The sequence below is a fragment of the Athalia rosae genome, chromosome 4 (assembly GCF_917208135.1).
Source record: "Athalia rosae chromosome 4, iyAthRosa1.1, whole genome shotgun sequence".
Taxonomy (NCBI): domain Eukaryota; kingdom Metazoa; phylum Arthropoda; class Insecta; order Hymenoptera; family Athaliidae; genus Athalia; species Athalia rosae.
Genome location: NC_064029.1, coordinates 15,099,027 through 15,111,519, shown reverse-complemented (window position 1 = coordinate 15,111,519; position 12,493 = coordinate 15,099,027). Strand labels below are relative to the sequence as shown.

The 12,493-nt window shown below is 45.7% G+C and overlaps 1 protein-coding gene across 6 annotated transcripts in view; it reads right to left on the bottom strand.

The window, feature by feature from the left end:
• Nucleotides 1–12,493, bottom strand: part of LOC105687648 (homeobox protein homothorax) — a 303,587-nt gene that overhangs the window by 206,937 nt on the left and 84,157 nt on the right. The gene's annotated exons all lie outside the window — the stretch shown is intronic.

Below are 12,493 nucleotides of genomic sequence, written 5' to 3'. Positions count from 1 at the left end.
ATGAGAACGAGATAAAATTTCACAGCGGATCACCGCCCAAACAACGAAATTGACAAAAAAAAAAACAAGTATCGTGTTATATATATTTGTGCCCGGAGAGAGAAGAAATTTTGAACAAAAAAACGAGTGACATCAACTGTCACGCGGCTGTCAGAGGTGTCGTGTTCACGATCACCTCCATATGCGTACCGTACACACTCGCCTCTCTCTTCGATTCTCCTGGCTTTCGTGTACGGCGTGTACGATGTAAAAAATTATATCATCCAACGTACGCGCTGGTTGATGATAAAATTCTTAAATTTTTTCACGCTCGACGTTCGATGAAAAAAAAAACAGAAGAAGAGAGGAAAATGTATCCCCGTCTACCGCAGACTCGTCTCGATATATGAATCGAAAATCAACGTTTGTAAATTTATTTTGTCTCAAATTTATTGGGGGATCCCGCGATACGAGGGGGACTATTAGCGAACGTGGCGTTACAAGAATCTACGGATAGCAGTGTCTATCCAAAGTAAGTGAGAAATACATAAATAATGCATCGACCGTCGCCTCACTTCCCACTCACAAACAACTGGAAACATCACCCAACCTTCGCGCAGCGTCGCGTAAGCGATCGTTTGTGTTTAGGTACGAATAACATTACGTTGACCTTAGCTGCGGACAACGCGTGTTATAGTATACCAACTACGTTCTACGTGATTAAATAAAATTTTCTCAAATCTCTCTCCTCGTTCGATGAATATTTTTCAATCACCCCCGTTTTTCCGGATCCCCGTTAAATCTCCATTGTTTTTTTTTTTTTTTTTTTTTTTTCTCTAATCAGATTTCAGATTTTCGATCGCGAATCTAAAACTTTGTTGGGGTTTAGAGATTTTTCCATAAACTTCACGCACGGAGAGAGAGGACACGTGTACTTATATTTGTATTATTAAATATACACTACGTACGTGCACGTCCGTAAGTACCGAGGGTAAGGTAAGAGAGACTCCTCGCGTGGGTGTAGAGAATCAACTGCGTGATTTTATCACGTGTGTTGAAATATATATATATATATATATATATATATAGAGAAACGGAGCAAGAGAGAGAATTGCGTTTCGCTCCGCAGAGAGACACACCACGACGACGGACGACGGACGACGACGTACGCGTCTTGTCACGTATTTCGGTAATTGCTCGAGTATTTTCGGTCGAGTGAGTTGGAAGCCTTGATCCGGAGCCTCGTCCGTGTATAATACGCACTACATTACCATACGTACGTACGTACACACGCCCTTTGGTGTTTCGAGACGACCGTCAACCACCACCACCACCACCACCTCCATCATAACATGAGGCAGACTATATTCTATCCTCTCTCTAGTTTTTTTTTCTCTCTCTTTCTTTTTCTCCGGTGGCGATGTGACGTGACGTCACTTCCTACTAAACGTTAGCCCGTCGTTTTTTAAGTGGTGGGGTCCATATACGTGACTTGTGTCGATGCAATGATAAACCGTTAAAGCAATGTCGAGCCATGTCGGGAGCGCGAAGCTCTCTCTCCCTCTCTCTCTCTCTCTTCTCGCTCTGTCAAATTGACAGCGTACATTTAGAGAAAAAACAACACCGAGGTAAAAAAAAAAAAGAAGAAGAATGAGGGCAAAGTGTGAAACGACGGGGTGGTAGTCGCACACTCGCCACCTCGGAATCAACGCGAACTTCCTCCGAGAGAAAAGAGAAGAGAAAGAAAAAAAAAAAAAAAATAAGAAGAAATCAAACGCCTACGATCAAACGAGGCGAAAAGGCGTTCGAAACTCACACTGAGGTATACGTACACGAACACAGGGCCATTATCAGCTACAACTTTTGAATAAATAATATATTGAGGTGTAATAGGTTTTGACGTATATTGTACGGGAGGGGATTATGATTAAATTTGTAGGAGGAACGTGTCGCTTTTGTAGAATATGGCGTTCGGGCAATTACACTTCATTCATACGCTCCGTGTATTTTATTTTACTTATTTATTTAATTTACCTTCCTTCTTTCTTTCTCTTGCCACCGTAGGGAGAAGTTCGGTAGCGTCTGTTATAGTAGCTATAGCTGTGCGCCGCCTGCCTTCAATCGAAACTAGTTAGCCTCAAATAGGCTCGATCAATTACCAACGCGGGCCCCCGCGAACACTCGGAATACGTGATTGCGTCGGACAACGATCGGCGATCGCCGATTCTTCGTTACGATTATTCGCCATTTTAGCCACACGGACAAAAATCACGCAGCACACGCAGCGCGCATACACACACACACGCACGAACACGCGCGTCCACGCATCGACTGAAATACCCTTACGGTTTATTACGTAGAAGTGATGGGCAACGAGGGACTCATTCGCTACCCGGTACTTCCGGTGGCACACGCGAGACGTCACATATAAGAGTAATAAATTAATCGCGGGGTAGACGCGTGTGCGTGCGTAAGTGTGCGAAGGGAATTGCTACTTATAATATTTACACGTATAATACATATTAACATGTGAGCAGAAAACTTCGGAAGGGGGTGGAAAGGGAACGGCGGGGTATATCGGCGTCACCGAAATTACTTTTTCACCGAATAAATTCTATAACTTGTATATCGTCTGTGTACACGGATTAATTGGTGGTGGGTTTTAATGGTATATAATTACATAATTAGCGGCTAGCATTAGTTATTTGTGACGGTGGAACGCGCGCGCGCGCGCGAGCTCGCGAGCGCGCGAGGTAGGTGTGTATCCTGGGACTGGTTTTACAGCTGAGATACGTAAATCTTTCACTCCGCAATTAATTTATTGGATATAACGCGTTATATAGCGGCAAACGAACGATCACGGGTGAGAAGTGTCGAGATTATAGAAACGACTAACAACATTGTAAGCGTGTCTGGAATCGCGCTATATCTGGATCGAAAGGAGAGAACGGGGGGGGGGGGGGGGGGGGGGAACGGGGGCTCCCGAGGGTCCCGAGAGGGAAACCGGAGGAATTCTTTGATGATTCGAACGCTGAAATAATGAGAAACGAGCCGCGCTGCGCCGCCCCCGCCAAATCCAGTGCCAGACGAAATTAAGCTGCGAAAGTGAAACTGACGCCTTTTTAAAACTGAAACGAGGTTCCCTCTGTTATACGCGGAGCGATACCGCGGCAGCGGCAGCAACGGCGGCAACGGCAGCCCGAGAAGGCGAAGGGATCATAAATTACGATTTATTGCGGCATTGCCTCCAGTCAACGGATTATCTTTCTGTTATGTCAGCGCACTCGACAACGACCGACAAACCCGACACCCGACACTTCTCTATCGCGCTCACGTTTCCAGCGCAATACGTTTCCCTCCCATCAAGGACGAGGATGAGGACGGGAACAAGGACCAAGTGCCGGTGGTGCGGCTACGTATCGCAGCGTAGAGGAAAATGGCTCCGCGCTAGTCGCGACGGCCTCACAGGCTCACAGACATCGCGATGGGTGGCGGTCGTTCGCTCCGTCGTTCCACCGCGGTCCTCGCTGTCCCATCGCGGAGTCGAAGGCCTTCGCGGTAATATGCCTTATTTCGTATCCTTCGTTCTTTTTTCATCTTACCCGTACCACTTTCGACGTGGCGCGGGCTCCTCTCTCCTCCCCATACCGTCGGAAGGAAATCTCATTTTCCATCTCACGTTGCGAACGAACGCTCGAACGCATAATATCCCCGCGCGGGACGGGGCCCTGTCGTATAAGCCAAGGGTTGAACGACGCGCCGTAGACTGGCTGCAGCCCCTAACGAGGTCCGCGGACACGAGCACCTGACCCATTCCACAAAAGGAATTTATGCGGCCGTATAAAGGGGGAACAAATTTACGATCGAGTCTGTAGCGCAGTCCCCACCCCCGTACCCCCGTACCCCCTACCCCCTACCCCCTCTTCCCCTCTTCCCTCCCTCGTCCCGTTCGGTAACCACCAGAAATATGGAATCCTCTAGGATTTTGTTTGTCAATAAAACCAGAGTCAGATTTGTAGCACGGGTGTTGCTTGCTGCTTTTACGATGGCTACTATACCGCTGCTGCTGCTGCTGCTGCTGCTTCTGCTGCCGTTGCTCCACCGTCCATGGGCGCCCTTTCGAACCGATCCCTTGACGGGCCACCCTGACCTCGCGGCGAAGCTGGTTCAACCAATAACGACGCCTCTCTATCCTTCCTCTCAACGTCTCAGCTTGCGAGAGACGCGAGTTGTCTCTCAATTAGACGAAAGACGCGCTAACTTTACGAGTTTAGAGCATCTCCTTGTTCCTTTTTCTTTTTCTCCTTCACTCTTTTTTTATTTATCTTTTTCATTTCATCTTCTTCTGGTGTATCTTCGGCTTTTTATTCCCCCTTTGTTTTTTTTTTTTTTTGTTTTTTTTTCTTTCATTCGTCTCAACTTCTGTCCAACTCGAGCGTATTTGATGAGCGATAAAAAATACTTTGAGAAAAAAAATTCACCCCGACACATTTTGTGATATTATTTATTCCTCGTCGTTTATAACTTCTGGAGGAGACGTTAAAACGAGTGTAAATAACAATGGAAATAAAATTTCTACGCCAATGAAATTCGGGGCGCTGCGGGTGCTCGAGGGGGGGGGGACTTAAGGGCTGGGAATATATAGGAATCATCGTGGTGGCGGTGGGTCTCCTTCGCCGCTGGATACCGAGACCCAGAATTAAACAATGGATTTACAGTTACTTGTACGAAGTAACGAACCGATAGAGGTGTACGCGGGGTACGAGAAAACTGTCGTTTTCTCGTCTGCGTCTGTTTTTTTTTTTTTTTTTGTTTTTGAATTTCTTTCCCTTCCACATTCTATTTCGCTCTCCGTACTCTCGTTCTTCTTTTTTCGTTACCCCGTCTCCTTTATTTAAAAGTCTCGCGCTACAACCGAGAGATTAGTATCGCGTCTGTTTCAGAGAAGGAGAGTTATCTGGCTGTAATTTACCTCTTCTCTCCACCACCACCACCACCACCACCACCACCACGGACTCTCGTCTTACACGCACACGAATTCTTTCTCCACACGTATCTTTTTTTTTCCGCTTCCATCCGCCACTCGCTTTGTCCGATAATTCAGGAAATCGAGTCCACCCGGGGTTCGGGACTCACGCACTCGAAACAACAAACCAGTTCAAGCCACGCGTGAACAATGACTCTTGTGAGCTGCACGGGGAAAAAGGACGTGACGTCATCCTCCGAGAATATCGCCTACAACGTCCTTCGCGATTTTTCAGAAGTAGACGACGACCGCTAACAAAACTATAATATCCTGTAAGGCGGGATCCGCGTCTCAACGGCCCCGAACCCCCCGCCCCCGGCATCGGCGAATCGGAACGAACGCTCATCAATCTTTTCTAGCTAATAAATCCGATCTCCGAGTATTATTTTCTTTCTTTATTTTTTTTCTTCTGCTTCTATTTCTTCTCCTCTTTCCGTTTTTCACGACTCTTGATTCGGGTCGTTACATATACATATACACGTACGGAACGTGTGCAAGAGAGAATAGAGCTTCGCTCGGACTAAATAAAATCATCGATGCGCACCGCGTCGAACGGCGGCGCGTCTTCGAGTGAAATTTATTACCGGTGTCTAATCGTCGGATCGAACATTTCCAATCACCATTAATCCGTAATTTTCTCGTAATTACGCATAGGTAATGATTCGGGTTTAAGGTAAACAGTGAGGGGGTATTAAACCCGCGCTCCATAGGTCTCCATATACATATATATACGTGGCGAGTCGTGACTCGTGACTCGTGATCTTGAGCGTGGCAATCGGCGGATTCGGGCTATCGAAATGGACTTTTCCGGATTCTCGACTACCGTCACGCCATGCCGCAGCCGCCGCCGCCGCCGCCGCCGCCGCGTGAGTCTTTGACCAGAATATTTGGAACGGCGTTCGAAAGAACCTTCGAAGGGTTTTCGGAGAGGCTGCCGGGCTGGTTACAGCGGAGAGCGAGCGGCGAGGGTCGGGGACCGCTCGTTCCCGTCCAGCTGATGGATCTAATCAACATTCCTCCCTAATCACAGGCCCTCTCACTCTTTTTCCACTCTCTTTACAAGCCCTCCGGAGAGGGTCTCCCGTGCGCTCTCTCTTTCTCTGCGGAGCGTCGTCTCTTCCTTCCTCTTAGCCTCGAAGTCTCTCTCCTTCGTCGGACGACCCTCAGCTTTTCGGTGGAGCATGAGGCATGCATTCGTTTTAATTTACCCGCTCGATAAATTAGACTCCCAAATGATCGCGGCCCAAAAAGTTTTTCAACCGCGTGCGTCTCTTCGCCGCCGCCGCCGCCGCCGCAGTCCTGCTGCGGGTCCTGACGAACCTCGCTGACTCGCACCCTCCCTCTTACTTCCCCCCCCCCCTCTCCCCACCCCGTCGTTGAATTTATTTTCCAAAAGAAGTGACGAGCCAAGTACCAAATTATTCCTTTAATTGTATTTCAAATCCCCCGCACCACCCCACCCCAATGATCCCCTCGGGGACGTGCAAAATATTTTTAAAACATTAAAAACTGTAAGCACATAAAATACACAGATCGCGTGTGTCCCGTTGGTTACCCAAGAAGGAAACCTGGTTTATAAGGCGAAGGTGTGGCGATAAGCAAAAATTTACAGTAGTGTATACCATAAACAACAATCTCGTGGATAAATTCAGTTCAAAAAGTAAAAAGTAACCGATGAAAAAAAAAAAAAAAAAAAAAAAACAAAACAAACGACAAAAAACATTTTCACTCCACAGTATCGTGTGACGTACGTGGTAAAGTTTATCCCGGTATCGACGCATACCTCATAATTCAATAGGTGCGGCGTGCAGCCGCAACGGTAACAGCCAGCAGCTACTTCGCTAAGAGAGAAGACAAAAAGAGAGGAAAAAAATTCGAGGGCAAAACTGATGTGAAACTGCGGGCGTTCGTAAGATCGGGCGTTAACAACGGCGCGTACGTGAGGTTCCTTTTTTTTTTTTTTTTTCCGAAACGAGTATCGCGATATTACGCGCAGGTAGGTGTACGCGAATATCGTAGACGAAGAAGGTATACGACGGCGATGAAATTCCGAGGTTCGCGAATACGTTCGGCGTTGCAGCGATAGGTCGGAAGGAAGGTAGCGGCGGCGGTGTGCGATGCGTGAGATGTGGGAAACGTAAGTAGCTGACGATGGTTATATTCTTTTGGAAATTGAGGTGGCAAAATTGCCGAACGCGAAGCGAACGGAGAAAAGTAGCAACGGCAGCGTGAACGGTATTAACGCACAACGACGGACTCATATCTGGTGGCATGGTTCTACGGCTAATTGGTTTCCCGTGTTGGTTATCCCGAGGGATAAGACTCGCCCGCGTCAGCTATAGCGCTACAGACGGGTCGGGGTCCGCCTGCATGTGCCCGGTGATGGCCGTTCTCATCCTCTTACACTTCGCTCGTCCTGATGTGCTTCGACTTCTTTTCTTTTCTGTTTTTTTTCTTTCATCTTTTTCTTACTTTTATTTTGTTGTTTTGTTTTTTTACCTTCTTCTCTTCTTTTTTATCTCGTATAGTTATATTTTTACACACGTTGCGCAACTCGCCGAGAGACAACACTGTTCGAATTCTCGTGTATATATATATATATATACACATACGACCGGTGTCCGGAGACAATTTTTCTTTCCATTTTTTATATTTTCTCTTTTATTTATTTTATTATTTTATTTTATTTTTTTTTTAATAAAACACACCGTTCGGACGTACACGTACCGTACCGTATCGCGTACGTACCGTACGTACGTAAGTGTACGGGATTCGTAAAACGAAGGACACACAAGCAACGACGAACCCGACCGCACACAGGCTTTGACATCGTAACGGACTTATAGAAGAGCGCCCACGGCAAAAGCGTGGCTAATCAGAAGCCGCAATCACATTAGCGCAACAGTGACGCGCAATCGTTTCTCATTAGGTTTTATTCCGTGCTTTCGAGCTGGTTGAAAGAAAAAGTAAAAAAAAAAAAAAAATAATACTCGAGAAATAATTGAGAACCTCTCCCCGTTGAGGCGAGGAGATGAACTCGAGGACGCTCGAGGCGAACCTTGACAACGGTCACTCTTCTCCTCGACGACAATGTACCGTGTACGTACGTTCCGCCGAATGTTATAAGCTCTACGCGTCGAGGGACTTTCGTTAGTAACCGAATTCTCCGTCGACGGAAAATTTACCATTTTTCACGAACTCTTGAAATCGCAGTCGAAATGAAAAAATAAAACATCGGAGTAATACGCGTCGTACGCGATGTTCAAAAAGTTCGCGGTAACCCCGCGGCTACTCGTAAGAGGAGACGAGGTAAGAGAGGAAGACACGCGGTCGCGGTAACCCGTGTATCTGAATCTTTGATACACCGAGAGACGTGAGAGAGATGAACGTGCGCGTCCGTCCATCCGTACATCCGTCCGTCCGTCTTTTCCGACGTTACACACGTCGGGATCCGGAGCTTCTGGAATTCCCTCGGCCGGGGTGGGTGGGTTACGTCTACCCGGCGCGAGTTCCTTCAGGATCGGGCTGGATTATAAAGCCGGTGGTGGTAGCGTAGGTAACGCGGCTACGTTTCCCGGATGATTCCTTACGCGCGCTACTCGAGAGCGGAAGATGTCACAGTTTGATCGCGCACCGCGAGGGAATTACGATCCCCAAGGCTTTAGCCCCGGTTGCTGTGTACGTACGTACGTACGTACGTTACAAGGATACGCCGTACACATCCGACATTCCCTCGGAACTTTTGCTCTCTACCTCTCCGAAAGTCGCGAGAACCGACGCCGCCACGTAGAAATATGTGGAATATGACCCCGGCATACCATAAAATGCATTCATATTTAATGCAAACTGCCACATGCTCGCACACGCTAGATGCAAATTGTTATGAAAGTAAGTATAGAGTCGTGTGCGCCCCCCCCCCCGTTGCTTTTCCTCGCTTTTCCCGCCGTACCCCATCGGGGATATGACTCGCTCCCGCCGGTACATCCATCCCCTTTTTCACCCTTAAACAAAACCCACATACGACGCGACGTTATCCCGCAAAGCCCGTGCGTTATGAAAAAATAAAATACACCGCGAGACCCGGCGAATCGTAAGCTCGAGTAAATGTATGTAGTTGTTTTTTTTTTTTTTTTTTTTTTTTTCTTTTGATTTCTTATCCTTCTTTTTATTTTTTTATTTTTTTTCATCAGCCAAGTTTTTCCGTCGAATCGAAATAGTACGGTATGCGCGTTATGCTGCACGAGTCCGATCGCGCGATTTGTCGAGCAAAGGAAGAAAAGCAAAATGGAAAACTAGTTACTAACTCAGGCGAGTAATCCGACGGATATATGTACGTGTGTAACGCGAGATTGAAAATCTCTGCTTGTGCGACGAGACTGACGTACACTTTCGAGATTAGCAGCAGCTACCTTGGAAAACCCGATGAGAAATGATCCGTACATTTCTGATATATATACACGTCTCTTCGCATCTACTCGTTCGATCGTTCCCCACCCTTTTTTTCCATTCCATGTTTTTTTTTTATTTTTTTTTTCTATTCAATTCTGTAATAAAATCTCGATCGGACGACACACCGCGTGTAACGATATCGCGACGCTCTCGTTATCGCGGATATAATCGAACTGGTCACTTATTCATAAAGTAGCGCGTGTGTAATAATTCAGTTGATAATAGAAGTTTTTTTTAATTCAATGGGTACGTGAATATATTATACATACGTATAAAACACCAGACGCAGTCTCCATATCCGAAAGGACAAATTAACGATCCGAAGGATGAAATTACGACGGCAAATTTGCTACACGTATATCGTAATGATAATATATTAACAAGAGAAAAGAAAAAAAATAAAAAAAAATAATAGGAGAATTTAATAATAACAATTAACTTACATAGTTGTTATGTATATGTGTACGAATGACCTCTCATTAGCATAACTATACTGCGCCGTTGTATTTCAATTAAATCTTTACAGGCTTGAGAAAAACACGATTCCGAGAGACGCGATCGATCGGCTCGATGAAAAAAAAGAAAAAAAGACGAAGGGAAATTAACGATTATTTTTTCTTCGTTACTTTGGAAATAGATTCACCCCGAAAAAAGAGGGGCGCGGGGGGGAGGGGGGGAGAAAAATATAAGGCGTTTGTTTCGTATCGCGTTAGATATAAGCGAAACGACTACCAACGGCAAGGTCTGAGGTATCGTCGTGTATTTTACCGTATACACATAGGCCGTCGAGTATACCGGCGAGAAATACATATTTAATTAGGAAGCGCGTCAGGCCTCAGTAAACTATAAACATAATCGTAGCCGTATGATAATTACGCGCTCTAAAGTCTAAAGTACCCTCCACAAAGAGGTCCGCAATCATCTTTACAGATCCGTTCGGATTCGTTTATGGTACCCTCCGTTGGGGTACCGCGCGCGTAAGGCGGCTCGTATACGATAATAACAATAAAGTAATTGAAGAAAAATAGACGACTGTACGATGAAGAAGAAAAAAAAAAGAAGTAATAAAACAATAAAAACTAGAACCGAACAAGGCGAAAATATAAAAGACACACCGCTGATGAAAAATTCGCGAGATCTTCGCTGTTATCTCTTTACTCTACTTGGGACATGGGCGTTGTAACACGTGCGACGATTATTAAGATATACCCACATCTTGTACGATTCACCCGTGAATAGAGAGGCTAAAACGAACTCGCTGCGTGTAAATCGATGCGTACGTATAGTTGTGTAAATAAAATAAAAAAAAAAAAGAATTTCGTCGAGTGAATACCGGGGGGCATTCGTCGTCGCCGATAAAGATGTATCGGTAGTCGTCGGACGGGGTGTGGCCGTAGCGTGTTTTAATTGCTATTCAATGACCTGTGGGCCTATCGATGCCGACGTATTGCCGATCCGCGTCTCATTTTTCCAACCAATCAATGCGCTCACCGCGCGTAAGACGCGAGTGTTCCGATCGTGCGGAAAATAAAGAATAGGTATAAGTCGGCGGAGGTGGGGGGAAATCATTCGGGATGAGAGCGAAGGAGAAATTACGGATGCTGTTCGTTCCGAGTAATTCTGATCCGAGTTTTATCACGTCGATTTCGATCGGTCGGCGGATCGCGAAATTCTACATAATTTTCCGATCCGCCGATAAATCGGCTGCACACAATCGTCGCGTTGCATAAATCCGGGTGTCGTAATATCTCCGGTTTTTTTTTTTTTTTTTCTATTATTTTTTAATTTTTGACACGGTTTCAAACGACGTTGAATATATCGCGCGGTATCACTCGATCGCGCATAATCAGCGGGCTATGAGTTTTATCTCTCGTTGAGGATTAAACGGACTATGATATCTCGTCTAATATTTTCACCGGCGCATAGTTACCCGTGGTGTTCCGAGTATAAAAAGTTGAAAAAAAAAAAAAAATAAATAATATCTTTCACCCCGTATCGCGAGCGGCGATCGTACGACCGGCTGAGGAGAAACAAAAAAAAAAACAAAAAAAAAAACTTGGGAAATTTTTTCTAACGATCGTCGGATCGCGGAAAAAATTCGATACCCGATCGCGTCGCGGAGCCACGACGTTAATATCGAGACGAAATTCCGACGATCTTATATTTAACCGAAAAGCACCGGGAGTTTGCGGCTTCGAAATGACCCAACCTAGTCGAGGTTTTAATAATATACCTTGTCGAAGGATTAACCGCGACTATCGTTGGGTATGCCACGTGGCGATTCCCAGCGTAAGTAAAATGTGACGAACGTCAACTGTTATATAGAGATGATACCTAGATGAGATCGTATCTCATACGAATCGAACGTCGCACAGAAGCTCTGTACTTCTCATACGATATTTATTTTCTTTCGTTTTTTTTTTTGGTTTTCTCCACCTCTTCGCGGTGAGATAAAATAATTAACGATGAGTAGGGATCTGAATACGTACGCGAGGCTTTCGTACATTACATATATATATACATATATTTTTTCAACGACTGGCTGGGCGTTCGAAAAAAACAATATAATACGTATACCGAGGTGGTGGTGCCGCACCGACGCAGCTAAACGGATAGGGCCATGCTAATCGTGAATTAATTTACTTTTACTGCACGCTGTAAACCAGGGTAGACGGTGCAGGTGCGGGTTTACCCGCGCTTTCTGCATTCGTCCGAAGCACGAAGGAAATTTGGAGTAACGAACCGAACAGTTTTGTCGGCTATCCGGTCATTAACCGATGAACCAGTTTATTCGTTATCCTCGCTAGTTCCGAACTGATCGTATGTATGTTTTTTTTGTTTTTTTTTTCTTTCATCCGAAAACTGATATCACCGGAAGCGCGAATTCGTTGAATAAGAACGTTGATTTGTAACTGGTATCCCGAAGGTATGTAGGTTTATTTATTTTGTTTGTGTTGGCCCCAATTTTCGGATCGATTTCCTCGGGTAAACTCGGGATCGACGTTTTGACGTACGAGCGTCGGGCTTGAGATTGTAAAG